We start from the raw sequence: 12,362 nt of genomic DNA, 5'->3' as shown, positions 1-12,362 counted from the left end.
GTACTACATTGAATAGATAGGGAGAGAGTGGGCTGTCTTGTCTTGTTCCTGATTTTAGTGGAAATGCATTATGTTCTCTCCATTTAGTTTGATGTTGGCTATTGTCTTGTTATATATTGCTTTAAGTTTATGTATGTAAACTGGATTACTGATTTATCTAATACATTTTAGATGTGTGAGTGTTACAATTTATTGAACTTTTTTCAACATCTAATGAGATTAGCATGTGATTCTTTTCTTTCAATTTGTTTTTATGGCAGATTACATTGATGTATTTTCATACGTTGAACCATCTTTGCATCCCTGGATGAAGTTTACTTATCTTGAAAGATGATGTCTTTGATGTTTCCCTGGATTCTATTTGTGAGTATTTTATTCAGTATTTTTGTGTCAATGTTCTTAAGAGATTTTGGTCTGAAGTTTGCTTTCTTTTTTGAGGCTTTGGGTAGTTTAGATATCAGGGTGACTGTGGCCTCATAGAATGAGTTTTCCAGTATTCTCTTTCTCTTTTGTGGAATAGTTTGAGGAGTATTGGTATTAGCTTTCCTTTGAAAACCATCTGTCTCTTGGCTTTTTCTGAGTGTAGACGTTTAATGACTGCTTGTTTCTTTAGGCATTGTGGTGCTGTTGAAATTGTTGACGAATTCTTCATTTAACTTTGGTAAATGCTATCTGTGTAGAAAATCATCTATCTCTTAAAGGTTTTCCAATTTTGTTTAGTACCCTCTTTTGAACTAAGACCTAATGATTCTTTTAATTTCTTCAGTGTCAGTTGTTATGTTTCCCTTTTCATTACTGATTTTGTTAATTTGGATGCTGTCTATCTGCCTTTCAGTTTGGCTAAGGGTTTGTTTATATTAATTTTCTCAAAGAACTAGCTCTTGGTTTTGTTGATTCTTTATATTGTTTACTGTGTTTCTAAGTGATTGATTTTAGTCATTACTTTATTTCCTTCCTTCTACTCCTTTTTTGTGTGCTTGCCTACCTTAGAGCTTTCAGGTGTACTTTTTGTTTGTGTGTTTGATTTTTTTTTCATTTTTTAACCCCTTTTTACAGTCCAGACTTTATCTCCCTCCTGGTCCATCCTTCAATTGTTCCACATCCCACTCCTCCTTTCCCCCTTCTCCAAGTGGATGTCCTCACCTACCCCACACAAGCATCACCTTCCAGGGTCTCCAAGTCTCCTGAGGGTCAGGTGCATCCTCTCTGATTGAGGGCAGATCCAGGAGTCCTCTGCTGTATATTCATTGGGGGCCTCATATCTTTTGGTAAATGCTGTCTGATGGTGGCTTAGTGTCTGAGAGGTCTCTGGGGTTCACGTTAGTTGAGACTGCTGGTCTTTCTATAGGGTCGCCCTCCTCCTCAACCTCCTCCAGTCTTCCATAATTCAGACACAGGGGTGACATGCCTCTGCCCATTGGTTCAGTGTAAGTATTTGCATCTGAGTCTTTCAACTGCTTGTTGGGCCTTTCAGGGGTCAGTTATGATAGGACCCTATTTGTAAGCACACCATAGCATCAGTAATTGTGCCAGGCCTTGGGTCCTCCACCTGAGCTGGATCTTAACTTGGGACTGTCACTGTCCTTTTCCTCAGGCTCATTCCCATTTTTGTCCCTGCAGTTCTTTCTGACAGGAAAAATTCTGAGTCAGAGTTTTTGACCATGGGATAGCAAGCCCACTTGGTGCCCTGTCTTTTTCCTGGAGGTGGACTCTACAAGCTCCTTTTTCCCACTGTAGGGTATCTCATTCAAGGTTCATTCCTTTGAGTCCTAACAGTCTCTCACCTCCCATGTCTCTGGCATACTCCAGAGGGTCCCCCACCTCCCAACCTCTGAAGGTTGTCTTCTTTCTGCTGGTCCTTAGTCTTGTTCCTCCCACCTCCCCAATACCTGATCTTGTTCCTCTCTTATCCTCCCTGTAGCCTTTCTCACCCATGTCCCTCACCCCTCCCTTCTCCTGTGATTGCTTTTTTCTCCCTCCCAAGTGGAACCGAGATAGTCTTACTTGGGCGCTTTGGCTTGTTAGCCTTCTTGAGTTCTGTGGATTATATCCTGGGTATTCTGTTCATTTTTGGCTAATATCCACTTATTAGTTTGTACATACCATGATTATCCTTTTGGGTCTGAGTTACCTCACTCAGGATGGCATTTTCTAGTTCCATCCATTTGCCTGCAAAACTCGTGCTTTCTTTATTCTTAATAGCTATGTAGTATTTCATGATTACTTCTGGAGTGCTTGTATGAGAACTTTTCTATTTCTTTTTGAAGGCACATAGTGCTGTGAACTTTCCTCTTAGCACTTCTTTCACTGTGTTCCATAAATTTGTGTATATTGAGCCCTCATCTTCACTGAATTCTGTGAAGTCTTTCATTTATTTATTTATTTATTTATTTTTATTTTACGCAGAGATCATTGAGTAGACTTGTTCAATTCTGTAAGTGTGTATGTTTTCTGGTATTTCTGTTGTTGAAGGCCAGCTTTAACCCATAGTGGTTGATAACATAAATGCAGATATTTCAAATTTCTTGAACCTGTTAAGACTTGCTTTATGACTGACTATATGGTCAGTTTTGGAGAAGAATTTATGAGGTACTGAGAAGATGACGTATCATGTTGGGTTAGGGTGAAATATTTTATAGATGTCTATTCGTTAGGTCCATTTGATTCATAATGTCTGTTTCATTATTTCTCTGTTTAGTTTTTTTTTTTCTGGATGTCTTATCAGTTGGTGAAGCTAAGGGGGTTGAAGTCTCCCATTACTAATATGCTGGTGTTGATGCATGATTTAAGCTTTAGCTTTTTTTTTTCAAATAAGGGTGTCATTGTGTTTGGGGCATAGATGTTCAGAATTGAGATATCATCTTGGTGGATCTTTCTTTTGATAATTATGAAATGACCTTTCCTGTTGACTTTGGCTAATTTTTGATTGAAAGTTGAGTTTATTAGATATTAGGATGCCTACTCCAGTTTGCTTCAATGGGTCATTTTGCTTGAAATACTTTATTTCCAGATCTTTACTCTGAGGTACTGTTTATCTTTATCGCTGAGGTGTGTTTCTTGTATGCAACAGAATGATGGATGCTGTTTTGTATCATTCTGTTAGGCTGTCTTTCTTTGGGGAATTGGATTTATTGATGTTGAGAAATATTAGTGACCAGTGATTGCTATTTCTCATTACTTTGATGAAGGTGTTGTTAGTTTGGGTGATTTCCTTGTTTATATTGCAAAGGAATTACTTATTTTCTGTGTTTTTTGGATGTAGTTATCCTCCTTGCATTGGAGTTTTCTTTTAAGATATTTTTTGTAAAGCTGGATTTGTAGGTAGATATGGTTTGACATTGAATTTGTCTTGAAATATCTTTTTTTCTACCTGTACCATGATTGAGAGTTTTGCTTGAAATAGTAGTCTAGATTAACACCTGTTGTGTTTTTATAGATTGCAATATATATGTCTAGGCTGTTCTAGCTTTTATAGTCAATGTTGAGAAGTTGCGTGTAATTCTGGTAGGTCTGCCTTTGCCTGTTACCTGGCCATGTTCCCTTGCCACTTTTAATATTCTTTCTTGTGTAGATTGTGTGTTTTGTTTATTATGTGCCAGGAGGATTTTCTTTTTTGTCTAGTCTAAATTGATGTTCGGCAAGATACATGTATGTTTAGAGGCATCTCTTTAGGTTGGAAAAGTTATCTTTTATGATTTTTTTCTCTTTTAAAAGATTTATGTATTTTATGTATGTGAATACAATGTTGCTGTCTTCAGACATACCAGAATAGGGCATCAGATCTCATTACAGATAGTTGTAAGCCACCACGTGGTTGCTGGAAATTGAACTCAGGACCTCTGGAAGAGCAGTTAGTGCTCTTAGCCACTGAGCCATCTCTTCAGCCCAGCACTGTTCTTTCTGATGATCAACATTTTAAAGTATGAACAGTGAGCTAAAAGTACACTTGATGATCATCTATTATAATATCATTTTACTCAAGAAAGTGAAGTACAGACTTGTGTTCATAATTGACCTATAAGAATATTCAAATCATTTTATCCCCACCCCTATGCTTTCTTTTTTATCACTTACCCTCTCTGTCCTTTTTTTCTGAAGCAATGTCTCATACTGTAGCCAAAATGAGTGGGAACTATATACCTCAGAATGGCTCTAACTGTTATTTTCCTGCCTCAGACTCCTGAGCACTGAGATTGCAGGCATGTGGCACTACATATAGCTCATTCACAATATACAATATCTTTCTACAAATCCAGCCCTACAAAGGATAATAAATGGTAAAGTCCAACATAAGAAGGCAAGCTACACCCTAGAAAAAGCAAGTCTTGCAACAAAACAAAGAGAAGACAAGCAAACAAACATAATCTCACATCCAAATACGAATATAACAGGAAGCAACAAACACTATTCCTTAATATCTCTCAACATCAATGGACTCAATTCCCCAATAAAAGACACAGATTAACAAACTGGATACGCAATGAGGACTCTGCATTCTGCTGCCTACAGGAAACACACCTCAGAGACAAAGACAGACACTACCTCAGAGTTAAACGCTGAAAAAAAAAATTCCAAGCCAATGGTCCAAAGAAGCAAGCTCGAGTAGGCATTCTAATATCGAATAAAATCGATTTTCAACCAAAAGTCATCAAAAAAGATAAAGAAGGATATTCATATTCATCAAAGAAAAAATCCACCAAGATGAACTCTCAACCCTAAATATCTATGCTCCAAATATAAGGGCACCTACATACATAAAAGAAACCTTACTAAAGCTCAAAGCACACATTGCACCTCACGCAATAATAGTACACTATTTCTTTCTTTTTTTTTTTTTTTGGTTCTTTTTTTCGGAGCTGGGGACCGAACCCAGGGCCTTGCGCTTCCTAGGCAAGCGCTCTGCCACTGAGCCAAATCCCCAGTCCCAATAGTACACTATTTCAACACCCCACTTTCATCAATGAACAGATCATGGAAACAGAAATTAAACAGAGACATAGACAGACTAAGAGAAGTCATGAACCAAATGGATTTAACAGATATTTATAGAACATTCTATCCTAAAACAAAAGGCTATACCTACTTCTCACCACCTCATGGTACTTTCTCCAAAATTGACCATATAATCTGTCATAAAATAGGCCTCAACAGATACAGAAAGATAGAAATAATCCCATGCATCCTATCAGACCACCACGGGCTAAAGCTGGTCTTCAATAACAATAAGGGAAGAACGCCCACATATGCATGGAAGTTGAACAATGCTCTACTCAGTGATAACCCGGTCAAGGAAGAAATAGAGAAAGAAATTAAAGACTTCTTAGATTTAATGAAAATGAAGGTAAAAAAAAACCCAAACTTGTGCGACCCAATGAAAGCTGTGCTAAGAGGAAAACTCATAGCTCTGAGTGCCTGCAGAAAGAAACAGGAGAGAATATATATCAGCAGCTTGAGAGCACATGTAAAAGCTCTAGAACAAAAAGCAGCAAATACAGTCAGGAGGAGTAGAAGGCAGGAAATAATCAAACTCAGAGCTGAAATCAACCAAGTGAGAGGAAAAAAAACATACAAAGAATCAACAGAATCAAATTTCTTTCTTTGAGAAAATCAACAATATAGATAAACCCTTAGCCAGACTAACCAGAGGACACAGAGTGTGTACCAATTAACAAAATCAGAAATGAAAAGGGAGACATAACTATAGATTCAGAGGAAATTCGAAAAATATCAGATCCTATTACAAAGGCCTATATTCAACAAAACTTGAAAGTCTGGAGGAAATGCAAAATTTCCTAGATTGATACCAGGTACCAAAGTTAAATCAGGAACAGATAAACCATTGCAACAACCCCATAACTCCTAAAGAAAGAGAAGCAGTAATAAAAGTTCTCCCAACCAAGAAGACCCAGGTCCAGATGGGTTCATTGCAGAATTCTATCAGACCTTCATAGAAGACCTCATACCAATACTATCTAAACTATTTTCCAAAATTGAAACAGATGGAGCGCTACCGAATTCTTTCTATGAAGCCGCAATTACTCTTATACCTAAACCATGCAAAGACCCAACAAAGAAAGAGAACTTCAGACCAATTTCCCGTGTGAATATCGATGCAAAAATACTCAAAAAATTCTTGCAAACTGAATCCAAGAGCACCTCAAAACAATCATCCATCATGATCAAGAAGGCTTCGTCCCAGGGATGTAGAAATGGCTTAATATATGGAAAACCATCAACGTAATATAACAAACTGAAAGATAAAAACCACATGATCATTTCATTAAATGCGTTTGACAAAATTCAACACCACTTCATGAGAAAAGTCCTGGAAAGAATAGGAATTCAAGTCCCATACCTAAACATAGTAAAAGCCATATACAGCAAACCAGTAGCTAATATTAAACTAAATCGAGAGAAACTTGAAGCAATCTCAACTAAAATCAGGGACTAGTCAAGATTGCCCACTCTCTCCCTACTTATTCAATATAGCTCTTGGAGTCCTAGCCAGACAAATCAGATGACAAAAGGAGATCAAAGGGATAGAGATTGGAAAGAATGAAGTCAAAATATCACTAGTTGCAGAGGATATGATAGTGTATTTAAGTGTTCCCAAAAGTTCCACCAGAGAACTAATAAAACTGATAAACATCTTGAACAAAGTAGCTGGGTATAAAATTAACTCAAATAAATTAGTAGCCTTCCTCTACACAAAAGAGAAACAAGCCGAGAAAGAAATTAGGGAAACGGCACCCTTCATAATAGTCCTAAATAATATAAAATATCTCGGTGTGTCTTTAATAAAGCAAGTGAAAGATCTGTATGATAAGAACTTCAAGACTCTGAAGAAAGAAATTGAATAAAATCTCAGAAGATGGAAAGATCTCCCTTGCTCATTGATTGGCAGGATTGATATAGTAAAAATGGCCATTTTACCAAAAGCGATCTACAGATTCAATGCAATCCCCATCAAAATTCTAATCCAATTCTTCAGAGAATTAGACAGAACAATTTGCAAATTCATCTGGAATAACAATAAACCCAGGATAGCTAAAACTATCCTCAACAATAAAAGGACTTCCAGAGGAATTACTATCCCTGATCTCAAGCAGTATTACATAGTAATAGTAGTAAAAACTGTATGGTATTAGTACAGGGACAGGCAGACAGAGCAGTGGAATAGAAATGAAGACCCAGAAGTGAACCCACACACCTATGGTCACTTTATTTTTGACAAAGGAGCCAAAACCATCCAATGGAAAAAAGATAGCATTTTTACCAAATGGTGCTGGTTCAACTGGAGGTCAGCATGTAGAAGAATGCAGATCGATCCATTCTTATCACCCTGTATAAAGCTTAAGTCAAAGTGGATCAAGGACATCCACATCCAACCAGATACACTCAAACTATTGGAAGGAAAAGGTGGAAATTTCTTGAACACATGGGTACTGGAGAAAATTTCCTGAACAAAACACCAATGGCTTATGCTCTAAGATCAAGAATCGACAAATGGGATCTCATAAGACTACAAAGCTTCTATAAGGCAAAGGACACTATTGTTAGGACAAAACAGTAACCAATAGATTGGGAAAAGATCTTTACCAATCCTACAACTGATAGAGGGCTTATATCCAAAATATACAAAGAACTCACGAAGTTAGACGGCAAGGAGACAAATTACCCTATTAAAAATGGGGTTCAGAGCTAAACTAAGAATTCACAGCTGAGGAATGCTGAGTGGCTGAGAAGCACCTAAAGAAATGTTCAACATCTTTAGTCATAAGGGAAATGCAAATCAAAACAACCCTGAGATTCCACATTACACATGTTAGAATGGATAAAATCAAAAACTCCAGGGACAACAGATGCTAGAGAGGATGTGGAAAAAGAAGAACACTCCTCCATTGTTGGTGGGATTGCAGACTGGTACAACTTTTCTGGAAATCAGTCTGGAGGTTCCTCAGAGAATTGGACATTGAACTACCTGTGGAGCCAGCTATACACCTCTCTTTGTCATATATACCCAAAAGTTGCTCCAACATATAAGAAAGACACATGCTCCACTATGTCCATAGCAGCCTTTTTGTAATAGTCAGAAGCCGGAAAGCACCCAGATGCCCTTCAACAGAGGAATGGATACAGAAAATGTGGTACATCTGCACAATGGAATATTACTCCGCTATCAAAAACCATGACTTTATGAAATTCATAGGCAAGTGAATGGAACTGGAAAATATCATCCCGAGTGAGGTAACACAATCACAGAAAACACACATGGTATGTATCATTGATAAGTGGATATTAGCCCAAATGCTCGAATTACCCTAAATGCACATAACACGTGAAACTTAAGAAGGATGACCAAAATGCAAATGCTTCACTCCTTCTTTAAAAGGGGAACAATAATACCCTTGGGAGGGAACAGGGAGGCAAAGTTTAGAACAGAGGCTGAAGGAATGCCCATTCAGAGCCTGCTCCACAGTGGCCCATACATATACTACCACCAAACTAGATAAGATGGATAAAGCAAAGAAGTGCAGGCTGACAGGAACCGGATGTAGATCTCTCCTGAGAGACCCAGCCAGAATAAGGCAAATTCGTAGGCGAATGCCAGCAGCAAACCACTGAACTGAGACTGGGACTCCCTTTGAAGGAATCAGAGAAAGGTCTGAAAGAGCTTTAAGGGGCTTGAAACCCAATATGAACAACAATGCCAGCCAACCAAAGCTTCCAGGGACTAAGCCATTACCCAAAGACTATACATGGACTGACCCTGGGCTCCAACTGCATAGGTAGCAATGAACAGCCTAGTAAGGGCACCACTGGAAGGGGAAGCCCTTGGTCCTGCCAAGACTGAACCCCCCAGTGAGCTGGATTTTTGGGGGAGGGTGGTAAGGAGAGGAGGATGGGGAGGGGAACACCCATATAGAAGGGTGGGGAGGGGTTAGGCGGTTGTTTGCTTGGAAACTGGGAAAGGAAATAACAATTGAGATGTAAATAAGAAATAACCAATTTAGTAAAGATGGAGCAAATTAAAAATTAAAAAAAATGCTCTAGAAATGCAACCATACAATAAGTGTTTTTTTAGGACTAGCATTTTTTCATTTACTATAATAGCCCGTTTCATCATATTAGCATACTACTACATATAGTATTCCATTATAAGAATGGGTTTAGTTATTTACTCACTGTCAAAAATTTGGCTTGTTTCTAATTTGCAGCTATCACAGCTAAAACTGTCATGAAAAATTTTGTAAAAATGTTCTGTACCAAGACAGCATGACTGGGTGGGTCATGTCATTGAATATTCAACTTAAAACGTTTCCAAAAATCTTCTACCCAGATTTTTACATTCCTGTCACTGGTGTACAAGAAATCTAGTTTGCATCCTCAGCAGTATTTGGTATTCTCACTATTTTTTTCTATAGCAATCTTAATAAGTATATACCAGTCCATGACATTAATATATATTCCCATAATTATATCCTCTGTAGTGACAATGTTTATGTCTCTTTTCATTTTCTACTGGTATTGTTTATTTTTGAGTTTTAAGCATATATTTTCACTAGTCAGATATCATGTGGTTTCCTCTTAACTTTTTTGAAGATAGAAAGTTTCAATTTTGATGAAGTCCAATATGTACTTTGATTTCTTGTGAAATTGTGCTTTTGAGTTGAATGTAAAATTCTATTAGAATTGTTCATATCCGTTCTGTTGTTCATATCCATTCTGTCATCATCTTGCAGCATTCTAACAAGAGAAAGCACTGTGTAAAATTTCTCCAGAGCAGCTGTCTGAGCCTCAACAGAGGCAGAAAGGTTGGCTCAACTAACAGGTCATTCCATGAGAGTTGTTGGCTAGTATCATTCCCACACTCATATATCTGTTTTGACTTCACATGTTGATGTTTGTACATGAGCCATGCACCAAATAATGGATCGAGGCTTTGTAGGGCTTATTTTTTTCCTGTTTCATGAAAGACAAAAACACAAAGACTGGCTGGGTACTCTGTACTTGCTTCCAATTCATACAAGCCGCCAAAAGCTCAGAGTATGAGAGACTTGAAATCTCAATTCATATTGTATTTCAGATCAATATTGCGAAAGTATGCCTTGAATTTGCAGTAGAGCTGTCAAAGATCCTGTGTCAGAAAGAACAGGATGCATATAGAAGGATTTGCAGCCTTACACGTCTGGACTCAGTGACCAAGATCCATAATAGCTCAATATTTACCAAAAATTTGTGTAATCAGTTGTCAGCAGTTAGTGGACCTCTACTGTAGTGGTTGGAGGACAGATGGAGCAAAACCAGCAGCATTGACAGGAGTTGCAACAAGAAAAGGAAGGGCTTATGGAGGAGCTATCTTCCCTAAAATAAAGCAGGAGAACAACAAAAAAATTTGTGGGCAGGTGAAAATACCTCATGTACAATTTACTAAACAAAAATCAATTTTGCAAAGGATAAAGTTGGAAGGCCTATATTATGTAACTTCAAGACTTATTATAAAGTTACAGTAATGAAGATACTATGATACTATGATTCAATGCAACAGGAATGAAAATTCAGAAATAAACCTATATGCTTAACTAATTTTGAAAAAGTACAAATGTGATTCAAGGAAGAAAAGACAGTCTTTTCAACAAATTGAACCTCCCCAAGCCAACAAAATCTATCCTAAAAGTACCTCCAAATGTATCATGGATTTAAATTTAATATGGAAAACTTAGAAAAGATTATTCAAGAAAAAGAATTTAGGAGTTAAGTACTTAATATTCAACTCAAAGCTTGAGTGATTTTGTTGAGAATATTTTCTTGGCCTTGGAGCAGAGACCTTCTTCTATTCCAATTATTCTTAGGTAAAAAATTTTTTATGGTTTCCCAGGTTTCTTGGATTGTTCATTTTGGAGTTTTTAACATTTAACATTTTCTTTAACTTATGTATCAATTTCTTCTATTGTATCTTCTAATGTCTGACATTCTCTTTTCTATTTCCTGTACTCTGTTGGTGATGGTTACATCTGTTGTTCCCATTCTCGTCACTAAGTTTTACATCTCCAGGATTTCCTGAGTTTGTGTTTTCTTTATAGTTTCTATTTTGACTTTCAGGTCTTATACAGTTTTATTTATTTCCTTCACCCATTTAAATGTATTTTTCTGTACGTCTTTGAGGGATATATTTATTTCTTCTTTAAAGACCTCTATCTGTTTGATTGTATTTTCCTTTATTTCTTTATGGGAGTTATTCACTTCCTATTTCTAGGGTTCTATTATCTTAATAAGATTGAATTATAGGTCATTTTCTTATTGTGTTAGTAGATCCAGGACATGCTGTAGCGGTATAGCTCTACTTTGGAGGCATCATATTGACCTGGCTTTTGTTATCTTCTTTTGAGAGCATTTAATCATCTTGATGGTGTGGTCTCTGGATGTTCTTGTTTAAGAAAGTATTGGGAAGAGGTTGAACCTTGATGGTTCTGGTGTGTCAGGCTTCGAATTGATATCCTTGTATTGTATTTTTCAGGCCTGGGGGTCTCTATGGTTTAGGGGCCTCAGGTCTGATGAAGGTGGGAGGAGAGATAGTAGGAGAATGGAGGTCTCCCTAGGACAGCAAGCTGCTCATGCCAGCTTTATTTGGTTCAAGGGCTCGACAGTCAAGGAAGATTTGTGGGGGAATGGAAGCTAAACTGTATGGTTTAGGAGCCTCTGATCTAATGAAGGTAGGAGGAGAAGCAGCGGGTGAATGGCTATTCCAATTTCTTACAACTGTGAAAATGGAGACTACAAAATATCCTTTACATTATGTATTTGATGAAATTAGGAAGTTAAATACATACTATAACTTCTAAGGATGTTGAATTTAAGTTAGTCAATTTCTTTGTTGTGCGCCCAGTTGAAGAATTGCTACAACTGACTGTTCCATGCTCCTTAAAAGGTACAGTTTCTGACTGGCATCTTGAAATCAGAAATGTGCAAATTAAAAGCTGGTATTTTAGAAGACTGACTTTCTATTATATGAAAAGCAGAAAATTTCTATATAGATGTACTTAACAATACCAAATATAGTCCCTGAATGAGTGAGAGATTCTCTCAGAGAGGTCCTGGAAACATCAAATATGATTTGTCCTGGTAACTTTCAGCTGTTAAAAAGTTTTATTCTCCCAACCCATAGGAAGAACAACAATATCAACCATCTAGAGCCTGAGAGCTCCTAGGACCTAAACCACCAACCAAAGAGCACACATGGAGGGACCTATGGCTCCAGCCACATATGTAGCAGAGGATGGCATTATCTGGCATCAATGGGAGGAGAGGCCCTTGGTCCTGGGAAGCCTCAATGCCTCAGTGTAGGGAAATGCCAGGGTGGG

General features: G+C 37.6%; 1 pseudogene; it reads left to right on the top strand.

The window, feature by feature from the left end:
- Brcc3-ps2 (BRCA1/BRCA2-containing complex, subunit 3, pseudogene 2) overlaps window positions 1–10,374 on the top strand; it is a 140,484-nt pseudogene extending 130,110 nt beyond the window's left edge.
- The last annotated feature ends 1,988 nt before the right edge of the window (window positions 10,375–12,362 follow it).

The sequence above is a fragment of the Rattus norvegicus genome, chromosome 1, assembly GCF_021556685.1.
Source record: "Rattus norvegicus strain SHRSP/BbbUtx chromosome 1, alternate assembly SHRSP_T2T, whole genome shotgun sequence".
NCBI lineage: Eukaryota > Metazoa > Chordata > Mammalia > Rodentia > Muridae > Rattus > Rattus norvegicus.
The sequence above is the reverse complement of the archived record's forward strand: the minus strand, read 5'-3'. Positions and strand labels throughout refer to the sequence as shown.